This window comes from Elephas maximus, chromosome 19 (assembly GCF_024166365.1).
Source record: "Elephas maximus indicus isolate mEleMax1 chromosome 19, mEleMax1 primary haplotype, whole genome shotgun sequence".
Classification (NCBI taxonomy): domain Eukaryota; kingdom Metazoa; phylum Chordata; class Mammalia; order Proboscidea; family Elephantidae; genus Elephas; species Elephas maximus.
Genome location: NC_064837.1, coordinates 28,350,606 through 28,363,377, shown reverse-complemented (window position 1 = coordinate 28,363,377; position 12,772 = coordinate 28,350,606).

The window sequence follows — 12,772 nt, the reverse complement described above, 5'->3', positions numbered from 1 at the left end:
TTGCAGTGTGGTGAACTCAGGGATTTGTTCATTCATTGATTCATTGATTGATTTGTTCATTTATTAATCAATAAATATTTTCTGAGTGCCTAATATGTGCCAAAGGTTTCCAGGTGGCGCAAATGGTTTGCACTTGACTACTAACCTAAAGGTTGGCAGTTGGAACCCATCCAGTGGCACCAAGGAAAAAAGGCCTGGTGATATGCTTTTGGTAAGATTACAGCCAAGAAAACCCTATGGAGCACAGTTCTACCCTGTCACACATGGGGTTGTCATGATTCGAAATTGACTCTGTGTCAATGGCTTAATATGTGCCAGGCATTATGCTAGATACTAGGGATAGAAAGGCGACTATGGTACTGTCCTTGCCTTCCAGGAGTTAGTCCAGCGGGAAAAGCAGCACAGACAACGTTAATACTGTAATAAGTATTTAAATAGAAGTTGTTCCAAGTTCAGGAGTCGTGGGTATCTTTAAAGGCTTAGCCTTGACCTTGGTGTGAAGGGTGGGAGGGTGGGGGCTCTGCATGAGCTTCTGGGCTTGTTTATCTCTGTATGGTAGCACCGAGCCCTGAGCCTTGCACCTGGCAGTCCCCAGATGAACCTGTGTGGAGTGACTTGAATGCTCTCTGAACCCCCAGCTCTACGTTTCATTAATTCTAAGAGAAGGATGGCGCCAACTTGCCAGATGTGGGTGCTGGGTTCTAAAAAGCATTCAACAGATGAGAAATAAATTGGAAACTGCTGCTCCCATTGTCCTCCTGGCGCCTCGAGAGCCGTCTTTTATTTTGCCTTCTGTTGGCCAAATCAGCTCCTGCTTCCAATCTGGCCCTTGGGTCCTCTGCCTGATGGCAAATATTTCTGCCCTGGAACAGCTCATTGGCGGGAGCCGAGGCGACTAATAACAGTCCTGACAGCCCTTCATGGTTTTCCCTAAATGTTCCTTCCTGCACAAAAAGTTTAATAAAAATATGGATTAAAGCGGAGCCTGGGAGCGGGAAATCAATGACGGTCTTGGTGCCGTGTTATTGTAATTCCTTCTGTGCCTGTGCGGCTCACCGGGGAGGGAGAGGGAGTCGGGGTTCAGGGGCTGCCTGAGACTCCAGTGGGGGAGGAGGAGAGGAGCATTCTGGGAAAGGGACTCTGGCCCAGAGACGGGAGTGGGTGAAGGTGAATATATATCAAGCCTGCTCGGGGAGCAGCTTGAGCCACGTTGGGGGCATCACCCAGGGAACTCTGTGCCCCAGCTCTGCGTGGTGAGCTAGAATCTCCTTGGTTTGTATTAATGATAGCCTGGTCTTTGTAACTGCTTTACTCTCATGTGGAAATTAAGAGTTTCCCATGACAAACAATAGTATCCACTCCCTCCCACCTTACGCCCCACCCTCACACTCAGATTTTTAATTTAGTTTAAAACAAGTTGGTTTTCAATACATAGAAGACCCACTTAGCAGCACAAAGGCTGTTAATTACACAGGACTTTCTCTTCTCTTTGTTCAAGTGATCCCCAAAGTACCCCTAATGGAGCTTGTTTTGTTCCTGATCCCTCTATTTGGTTCCTGCATGCCTTGAAAGCAATAAAAACTTCTGTCTTTAAAAGTTCTCTGTAATTCAGATTCTATCATTCAGACCAGAGAACTTCGCTCCTCCCTTCTCTTTGCACATTACCAAGGGTTTCTAAATAGACCCCTTCTCAGAGATGCGACGGGTCTTCTCTTTGGGGCTAGCGCTTCTAAGCTTGCAAGCTGTAGCCAGGGCGCTCTTGGCACCTGCCAGACACATAAGGCACCAGTTGTCCAACGTGAGAGGATAAATGTGGCTTAGGTCTGTGCGAGCTGCAGGATCGATTGTGGGAGCACACAGCTAAATCAGCCTCCAACTGTCCGAGTATTGGGCGTTCTCCTGGAGTTCTCAGTCCTCCTGGCTTCTCCAGATTGGGTGTGTGTGTGTGTGTGTTTGTGTGTGTGTGTGTGTGTGTGTTACAGAAGAGAGAAAAGACCAGGAAAAGGCAAAGCAAAGGAGCCAAAGAGACACTGACCCCAGAGTCACGAGAAGAGGATTCGAAGCCACACTCTGCCTCCAATGAGCTTTTTGTTGTGGTGGTGTCATGCTATTGAGTTCATTCTGACTCATAGGGACCCCATGTGACAGAGTAGAACTGCCCCATAAGATTTCCTAGTCTGTGATCTTTACAGGAGCAGATCGCTAGGTCTTTTCTCTCACAGAACTGCTGGTGGGTTCCAACCACCGACCTTTTCAGTTAGCAGCCAAGAACTTCATGGCTTGGAAAAGTCATCAGTCCTCCCTCTGAGCCTTGTTTTCCCATCCATAGAGTAAACAGGTTTTTGGGGGAGAGCTTTTTCACAGTAGAGCTCCACCCTTGAAAAGTATGATGCCAAGGTCTGCCGTGGGGCCTATGTCTTTTCACAAAGGTCCTAAGTGATTTGATGTGGGCTTCCCTTTGACCCTAAGAAACTTCCTCTGCACCGGCCCTCCTGACTCTTCCCCAAGCCACTCCAGGGATTGAAAATCCCCACCTCACCTCTTTCTTTGAGACACCAGTTCTCTCTGCCCCTCAGGGAGGAGCCCGTGTCATTTTGGCTTGAGGTTCCCTGGGTTCTGCTGTAGCACTACTTGTGTTCCATTCGGTGCCTCCCTCTCCTGTCCATCACTCCCGTCTTGTGCACGTTAGCTGGTTCTGCTCTAGATTTCAAGAAGATGGAGGGTGGTCTATAGTAGAAAACCCAACAAGCCGGCAATACAGGGCAAGGCTAACGTGATATCCAAGAAGCCAAACAACAGTGCCATTGAATAGACCAAAAACCTACTTTGCATTTGCCTTTTCTGCACGTCCCCTCCACTTCCCACCTTTCTCTTTTTAACAGAACTTAGGACACTGCTATGGGAGGAATCCTCATGATGTAAGTAACCAAAGGTATGGAGTCAGGCCAATCTGGATTCTAATCCTAAATCGTTTCATCACCAGGTGTTGTCTGTACCCATGGGGCACCCTACTGTTTGGCTGTGGGCACTGTCCACCTCTAGTCCACTTCCTTCAGACACTGCCTTCTGTCTGCAAGGCTAGGCTCCCTTCCAGCCTCTGCAGAGACTGTTCATCAAACTAGTTTCCCTTTCTTGTTGGCCATGCAGCTGGACAGCATTTCCTGCACCCCCTTGCACCTAGGAATGGTCATGTGACAGAGTTCTGGCCAATGGAATGTGGGCAGAATGATCAACCTGACCTCTAGGTCTGGCTGTGAAAACAATCCTGTGTGATCCTTTACTCTGTCCACAGTCTGTCTGGGATGTCAATGTACAGGACAGCCTTGGCAGCCATGTGCTGGGTTTGGCAGATCCTTTATCAGCCTTGGCCCTTGAGCACCGCCCCCCCTCCGCCCACCCTCCCTACCTTTAAAAATGCTGCTAGAGCAGGGAACAAACTTCTATTGTACAGAATCACCAAGATTTGGGAGTTTATCTTTTATAAAAACCGGTTGCCATCAAGTCAGTTCTAACTCATGGTAACCCCATGTGTGTCAGAGGAGAACTGTGTTCCATAGGGTTTTCAATGGATGTGACTTTGAGAAGTAGATTGCCAGGGTTTTCTTCTGAGGTACCTCTGGGTGGACTTGATCCTCCAACCTTTTGTTTACTGGCTGAGGACATTAACCATTTGCACACCCTTAACTAATATATAACCCATGCATCCTCGTCAGTCCTTCATCCCAGGGGCAGAATCTAGAATCCAATTCTGTTTTCTCCTTATTGGACCCAACCGCAGAGGTTAACCAGGTCCCACTTCTGGGTTAAACTTGGGAGTGGCCGTCTCCCCTCACTTTTCTATGCATCCATTTTCTCTCTTGTCCGTTTCTCCCTCTGTCTGCTCTTCTGAGTGCTGGGCCAGGTCTGCCGAGTCCCTAGCAGAGGAAGGGAGCCTATAGGGCCATGCTCCAGAGTACCTTTCCCCAGAGGGCTGCACCTGGCTGACCCCCATGCAGGCTCCCTGCAGGTGATTGTGCCTTTGTGTGAGGATCGTGCTCCTTCCAAGCGCTGTGTGATCACTTGTGCCACTGCCCTGGAGCCCCAATTAGGCTCATTACCCAGGGGAGGGACAGCGAGCGAGGCAACTGGCGGCTCTCCTCTCTCAGATGCCCGCTTCACAGGAAAACTCATACAAGCATCCTGACATCCCCATCGCTGCCGCCGCCACTCCAGGTGCACACCGACTAGGGTCTCTGTGGATGTGTTTTCCCTGTTGCCATAACAACCAGTCACAGAGAAGGATGGCAACAGGGACTTTATTCCTGCTGGGAGGGCAGAAGAAGATGGGGCTCTGGAGGTGGTAAAGAAATGCAGAGCCAGAAGGACTGGCACGGGCTGTTTGAAATTGATATTTCTGCTCTGTGCCCTCAGTCTCCCTCTCTGCAAAATTAAGACATACTGGGAATGGACTCAGGCCTTTCTCTCAGAGGCTCTGGCAAGATTCTAGGGTGGATCTCGAGGAGAAAGCACTGAGGAGGAAGGTGCAGGGTAGGAGGTATGGGGATGGGAAGAGGTAACATTCATTCAACAGGTACTTCCTGAACACTCACCATGCCAGGCACTGATCTAGGTGCCAGGGCTACTGTGGTTGTTAGCTCCCATAGAATCAGCTTCTGACTCATGGTGACCCCATCTACATTGGGACAAAATTCTGCCTGCTCCTGTGCCATCCCCATGATCGGTTGTAGATTAGACTGTTGTGATCTATAGGGTTTTCACTGGCTGATTTTCTGAAGTAGATTGCCAGGCCTTTCTTCCTAGTCTCCCTTAGTCTGGGAGCTCTGCTGAAACCTGTGCAGCATCATCACAACATGCAAGCTTCCACCGACAGACAGGTGTTGGCTGCTCATGTGGTGCATTGGCCAGAATCGAACCTGGGTCTCCTGTGTGGAAGGCAAGGGCTTGATCACTGAACCACTATTGCCCCCAACAGGGCTATAAACCAAAACCAAACCCGTTGCCGTTGAGTCATTCTGACTCGTAGCAACCCTATAGGACAGAGTAGAACTGCCCCATAGAGTTTCCAAGGAGTGCCTGGTGGATTCCAACTGCCGACCTTTTAGTTAGCAGCCGTAGCAATTAACCACTCTGCCACGAGGGTTTCCAATAGGGCTATTGAAAAAAATAAAACCCATTGCCATTGAGTTGATTCAACCCTACAGCAATAAGAAAAAACAGTCCAACTTCCTGCCCTCCCCCTCTCTGCATGGAGGTGCATGCTAGTGGGGGCCTCCTGGGGCCATCACACTGCACAGCAAAGGGTGCTCCCTGGCATTGTGCACTGTGGCAGCCAGAAAATAAGCAATGACCATGTACGTCAGGTAGAAATTAGAGCTAAAGTGAGAAAAAAAGAAAGCAGGCTCGGCGAGCTGTGGAGCACCAGCGTGGGGAAGAAGTGGCTATTTTCTACAATAACAGGGAAGGTAATTCTGGAAAGGAGACATTTAAGCAGCACTTCCACTCTGTAACACATGGGGTAGCCATGAGTCTGAACTGACACTGTGGGTTTGGTTTGTTTTTTTTGTAGGAAGTGAGTGCATGAGCTGTGTCAATATGTTAGTGAAGACCATCCCCTGCAAGAGGGCCCAGGCCTGTAAAAGTCCAGAGGCAGGAGGGGGCTTGGCCATTCCCGGGGGCCAGTCTTGCTGGAACACAGTGAGCAGGGCGGTAAGGGAAGTGGTATGAGGTGATATCACAGATGGTGCTTGGTGGGGGATGCAGATCGGAGGGCATCATAGTCAGAGTGATGGGGAGTCTTTTGGGAGGCTTCCACTCAGAAGAGGGACATGATCAGACTTCTGTGCCAACAGGAGGGTCTCTCTGGCTGCTTGCAGAGAGGAGGCTATAGGAAAGCAAGGGTGGAAACAGGGAGGTGCAGGGAGACTAGAAGAGAGAGGATGGGGTATTGGGCAGCTGATGGCGACTGGTAAGATTCTGGGTATATTTCCAAGGAGGAGTCCACAATGGGAGAAGGAGAAAAATAAAGGGTTACCTCAAGATTTTGGGGCTTGAGCAACTGAAAAAGGGAGTGAGTGAGAGCGCCAAGTCTGAGCCAGTCTTCTCTGGAAGAGTGGCAGAGCTAGCCAACTTCATTTGTAGAAGGACAAAAGCCATCAGCGGCCTAGTGCCTTCTCCACCCAGGGCACAGGCAAAGCTCATTCTTTGGGCTCTAAGCCTCCTTGGCACAGAATACTCTCCCCTTGGCCTGCACTGATCTATGATGCTGGAAAGAGCAGTCCATGGGTTTGGAGCCACACTGGCCTGTGTTCAATCACTTGCTCCAACATCCGGCCGTGTGGGCTTGGCCACTTTCCTAGCCTGTGTCCCACCCATGTGCTACTCACACCTGCCAGCTGTCCTCCACAACATTAGCACACAAGCCTCAGTAGCTCTTAGCCCAGACTGATGGCCTGCGGCACTGTCTTAGTTACCGGGTGCTGCTGTAACAAAATATACAAGTGGGAGCCCTTAAAGAACAGAAATTTATTTTCTCACAGTTCAGGAGCCTAAAAGTCCAAATTCAGAGCACCGGCTATAGGGAATGGGCCTTCCTGGTCTATTTCAGCTTCTAGTATCTACCAACAATCCTTGGCATTCCTGGGTTTGTAGATGCATCTATCTCTGTCATCTGTCTTTCTCTTTCCCCTGTGCGTGTCTCTGTATCTATTCTGGTGTTTTTATAACTCAGAAATTGTGTGGTTTATGACCCACCTACTCTGGTCTGACCTCATTCATTTAACAACAACAAAAAAACTGTTTCCAAACAGGGTCATATTTACAGATACAGGGGTTAGGATTTTAACACATATTTTGGGGGGACACAATTTAATCCACAATAAGCCCTTTAGCACCCAGAGTGTCCCCTTGTTATTTTGAGGAGCTTTTGAATAATGGAGCCTCACATGTGCTCTGAAACAGGCCTACTGTCTTTGTCCTCTCTAACCTCCTCCTCTGCAGTGTACTTCACCTTGTCACCTTTTCACCTTTCCCAGCTGGCCCAACGTGCACCATCGTCTGCAGGTGTGTGTGGGGGTGGTAGGGAAGTCTGGAGAGTGGCCTTCCCCCAGCCCTTGTTGCCTTTTTTCTCTGCACCCCAAAGCAGATCTGTCCTTCTTGAATGCAGCTTCTTCCAGTTTGGCCCTAATCTCACTCACATTGGGGTATCACTCATGTTTTCAAAAAATATTTGTGTTTCCCAAAGCAAGTTTATTTACATGATCTTATTAACCCTCTCTCTGTCCCTGTAAATGGGATAGACATCAGGTTCCTATTTTACAGGTGAGGATGCTGCCCTGGGCTTCAGCTTCTTCCTCTATGAAACAAGAAGGTTAATCTAGATGACCCTTCAGGTCTGCCTTTCTGTGACTCAGAGACACACATGCACACATACAGGCACACACATGCACACATACAGGCACACACACACACACATACAGGCACACACAAGCACACACACATACAGGCACACACACAAAGGCACACACACATACACATACAGGCGCACACACACACATAGAGCCACACGCACACGTACAGGTACACACACATACCAAATGGGAAATGGTTTTCTTCCCCCGAATGGTTTTAAGTCCTGTTTTGATATCTGCCTTCGTATTTCCAAATATTCTGTCTATGCCCTGGGAACAGACCTTCTAGAAACTCTGGCCTTCTGTGGCATTTACACTCATTGAAGCTAGACCCTGCTAGGTCTAACTATTGAAGATACAGGAAGAAACACAGGACTCCATCCTTGACCTCCCAGACAATAAGGAATAACCTGAAACTCCATGTCAGAAACCAGCCCATCTGATGGAGGTCCTTTTGGTCAAGCCAGTGGAAATGGCCAACACCATCAGTCAGTCAAGGTCATAGAGCTCAGAAGGTTAGAGCAATGAGCCAAAAGAGGGAAAAGAGCCATCGGTTCAATCATCAGGCAAGAGTATGAGGATAATTCAGTGAGGTATGCCCCACCACCAAAAGAACAAGTCAAATCAACAAGCAATCTATACAAAATTTCAAATGCCTTGCCATGGAATGTGAAATTCTGTTTGAAATCATTTTTCTTTTTTTCAATGTATTTGAAGGCCGTTATTGAAATGAAAATTGTTCCCAAGTTGAATGGCACAGTTGGTCACTGCGGTTTCTTCTTTTTAACCCCAAGCATGAATTAATTTTTTTTTTAAACCACATCACAGCATTTGAAGTCATGGGGCATAGGACATGAATCTTTTGATAGAGGAAAAGCTCTGGATAAATAATACCTTGAAGGCATTTTGCATGTATTGAATTTTGAAGAAGCAAAGGAAAGAGGGAGAAATCAAGGAAAGAAAACAGAGATAATAAGAAGCATCCAGAAAGAGTGGACAGCTTATAAGGAGATGAATCAGGACAGCAGGTTCTAGAACCATCCCTTCCTTTCCCTACTGCATGGCTGCATGGGAGGATTAGTTCTTCCCTCTGGGTTTTAGTTTCCTAACCCACAAAAGAAGGGTTTGGACAAAATAATAAATGTTGGAGAGGCTGTGGAGAGATTGGAACTCTTATACACTGCTGGTGGGAATGTAAAATGGTACAACCACTTTGGAAATCTATCTGGCATTATCTTAAACAGTTAAAAATAGAACTACCATACAACCCAGAAATCCCACTCCTCGGAATGTACCCTAGAGAAACAAGAGCCTTCACACAAACAGATATATGCACACCCATGTTTATTGCAGCTCTGTTTACAATAGCAAAAAGCTGGAAGCAACCAAGGTGTCCATCAATGGATGAATGGGTAAATAAATTGTGGTATATTCACACAATGGAATACTACGCATCGATAAAGAACAGTGACGAATCTGTGAAACATTTCATAACATGGAGGAACCTGGAAGGCATTATGCTGAGCGAAATTAGTCAGAGGCAAAAGGACAAATATTGTATAAGACCACATTATAAGATCTTGAGAAATAGTAAAAACTGAGAAGAACACATACTTTTGTGGTTACGAGGGGGGGAGGGAGGGAGGGAGAGAGAGGGTTTTTTATTGATTAATTAGTAGATAAGAACTGCTTTAGGTGAAGGGAAAGACAACACTCAATACATGGAAGGTCAGCTCAATTGGACTGGGCCAAAAGCAAAGAAGTTTCCGGGATAAAATGAATGCTTCAAAGGTCAGCGGAGCAAGGGCGGGGGTTTGGGGACCATGGTTTAAGGGGACTTCTAAGTCAATTGGCAAAATAATTCTATTACGAAAACATTCTGCATCCCACTTTGAAATGTGGCGTCTGAGGTCTTAAATGCTAACAAGTGGCCATCTAAGATGCATCAATTGGTCTCAACCCACCTGGAGCAAAGGAGAATGAAGAACACCAAGGTCACACGACAACTAAGAGCTCAAGAGACAGAAAGGGCCACATGAACCAGAGACCTACATCATCCTGAGACCAGAAGAACTAGTCGGTGCCCAGCCACAATCGATGACTGCCCTGACAGGGAGCACAACAGAGAACCCCTGAGGGAGCAGGAGATCAGTGGGATGCAGACCCCAAATTCTCATAAAAAGACCATACTTAATGGTCCAACTGAGACTAGAAGAATCCCGGCGGACATGGTCCCCAGACCTTCTGTTGGCACAGGGCAGGAACCATCCCCGAAGACAACTCATCAGACATGAAAGGGACTGGACAGTGGGTGGGAGAGAGATGCTGATGAAGAGTGAGCTAATTATATCAGGTGGACACTTGAGATTGTGTTGGCATCTCCTGTCTGGAGGGGGGATGGGAGGATAGAGAGAGTGGGAAGCTGGCAAAATTGTCACAAAAGGAGAGACTGGAAGGGCTGACTCATTAGGGGGAGAGCAAGTGGGGGTACGGAGTAAGATGTACGTAAACTTATATGTGACAGACTGACTGGATTTGTAAACGTTCACTTGAAGCTCAATAAAAGTTAATAAAAAAAAAAAGAAGAAGGGTTTGGGCAACATCACCTCAAAAGGCACTTTCAGCTGTCATTCCATCCAATGTTCAAACCCATTTTGCCCCTATGATTTTTGCAGTCATAGCCACAAAACAGTTATTTGTATTTACATAGAACTTTATAGTTTGTAAAACTTGTTTACAGTCATTATTCCACCTGATTCTTACAGGGAAAAAAAAAAGTTAAGTCATGTATGTAGAAGTGATATGTCTATTTACAGAGTAGGGAAATATTACCTAGACAGGGGACCAGGACTGCTATCCCTGCCTGTACCCAGAATATTGTTACATCCAAACATTTCTTGAGAGATTTAAATGTATGAGCAGACATGACTTTGAGATTCTAGGAGAAAGAGACTGGGAGCCTACCTATAATAAGTGAAAAAAAAAAGTCTCTGATCACCTAAAGAGGCATTTCTTCCAGCCAACCATTGTGCCTTCTTGCCTGTAGTACCCTTTGGGCATCCTAGATGACTTGTGAGTGTCCTGGGGGGAATTCAGTGCCAACAAGAGGCATATTTACAGTGACTTCCTAGAGACAGCAATGGGTGTCCGCTGGGTCGATGGGACAAGGCTGTGTATGAAATGACAGACGAGTGTGGCTTTTCTGCCAGGCTTGTCATGGGCTTTGGTTGTGTTTACCTGATTGTTTAACCAGCAGTGAGATCATTCTTGCATCCAACAGATATTTGTAGAACACCAACTGTGACTAAGTCCTTGGTCTTTCTGCCAGCTCACCATTCCAGTATGACTTTGTGCAAGTTGGCAGACCACTCTGGGCTTCCTTTTCTCACCTGTCAGATGGAGCCCTGGGTACTTGCTCTGACCCCCACAGGGTTGTTGTACAACTCACGTGAGACGATAGCTATGCAAGGACTTTTCAGAGCACAAGCCCCTCTATTGGAGCTGTTGACAATGAATATGATATTGATATGGGGGAGGACAAGAGGAGAGGAGGAGGGGGGAGGCAGAAGAAGGGGCAGAGGAAGGAGGGAGTGAACGAAGAGGAAGAGAGAAGAAAAGGGATGGACGGGAAGAGTGAGGTGGAAAGCTGGAGAGGAGGAAGGGGGAAGGAAAGCAAAGGGAAGAGGAAGAAGAGGAATCATCTTTGAAATCTGCCTCCTGGGGTTGGGAGGATACTAATTGCCTGATGAAGACACTGCCAGAGCTCTTCCGTTAGACACAACACTTGAGGCTGATGCCTTACGGAATACAAACTTGGAAGGTGTAGCAGGTGGGGGTGGGTGGCAATGAAAGACAGAAAACAGATCACTTGTCTCACGCCTGCACTTCCCCTTGTCCCCTTCCCCTGTTACTTCAAAACTGTTTTGCTTTGTCTGTGCAGTTTCCAGAGCTTAACAAGAAATTGTGCACTGAAATTCATCTTCCGTTTAATTCTTTACCACCACTTCCCTGGGAGTTTAAATAAGAAAAACTGCTTTCTAACTGAGTGCAGACTTGTATTCTACAAGCAAAATCATGTCACCAAGGCATTTCTTGCCTCCGTGTGGATGGATGATTGGGGAAGAAGAGAAGAGAGAGAGAGAAGAAGAAACACCCCCAAACCCCACCACTGAAGGCACGCAAGCCTCACGGTGGGCTAGAGTGGAGAGGAACTCGGAGCTGTAAGGTTTGGCGCTGGAGTCTAAATTTAGAACCGATTTGTAGACAAGTTGGAGGGAGTTCAGAGAAAAGCCACCAAAACAATTAGAGGAATGCAGCTTAATTGGTCCAGCTTGGCTAAGCAACTGCTAAGCAGGGAGAATTATAGAGTCTGTAGCCAGAGGAAACCGCATAAACACCAGTGAGGGGGAGGAACGGTTTAGCTTGCAGCAGAAGTGGATCCAGAGAATAAATGGAGCCCAAAGAAAGCAGGACAGAGCTCAGGCCCGAATCTGGCCCTCTACAGGCAGACCCATTCGGTTCCTGTGGCCATATGGCTAGTCCTCTTCATGGGACATGACCACCCTAGGAACTCACTGATGACAACACGGTCATTATTTAATTTAACCTTTACAGCCATCCTGCCAGGCAGATGTGTGCATTCCATTTTTGTAGATGAACGAACAGAAGCTCAAAGATGGCGAGTAACTTGACCAAGTTCTGTCAGTAGTAAAACAAAGATTTAAACTCGGACTGGTTAGTTGTAAAGCTCAAGCTTATTTCTAGGACACAACAACACCTACGGGGAGCTGGGAAGGGAAAGGAAGAGAAGAGACCGGGGTAGGAGCCCCTCCGGCTGAGATTCCCAACACTCCTTTTCCAGTTGAAGGCTACTTAGCTGAGAAGGCCAATAAATAAATAAATAAATAAATCTGCCTTTCAGTAGATTGCAACTCATGGCGACCCCATGTGTGTCAGAGTAGAACTGTGCTCTGCAAGGTTTTCAATATTTGTGATCTTTTGGACACAGATTTCTAGGCCTTTCTTCCGAGATGCCTCAGGATGGATTCGAACTGCCAACCTTTCGGTTAGTAGCCAAGCACTTAACTGTTTAGGCCACCCAGGGATGCAAAGAAATCAAAGTCAAAGAAAGCAAGTTTGTTTAAAGTGTGCTCTATTCGTTCTGCGGCACCTTAGAACAACCTGGGCTCCCATCCCTACTTGTGTCTCCTGAGAACTTGCTTCTCTTCCCTGTTTTGTTGCCATCTTTCCACTTGCTCTGGGACTAATAACCCTCTGACTCCCCAGCTGTGGCATAGCAGGAAGAGAACTGGCCTTCAGGCCAAACAGACCTGGCTTTCCATTTTACCTTTTAAGAAATTGTGAGG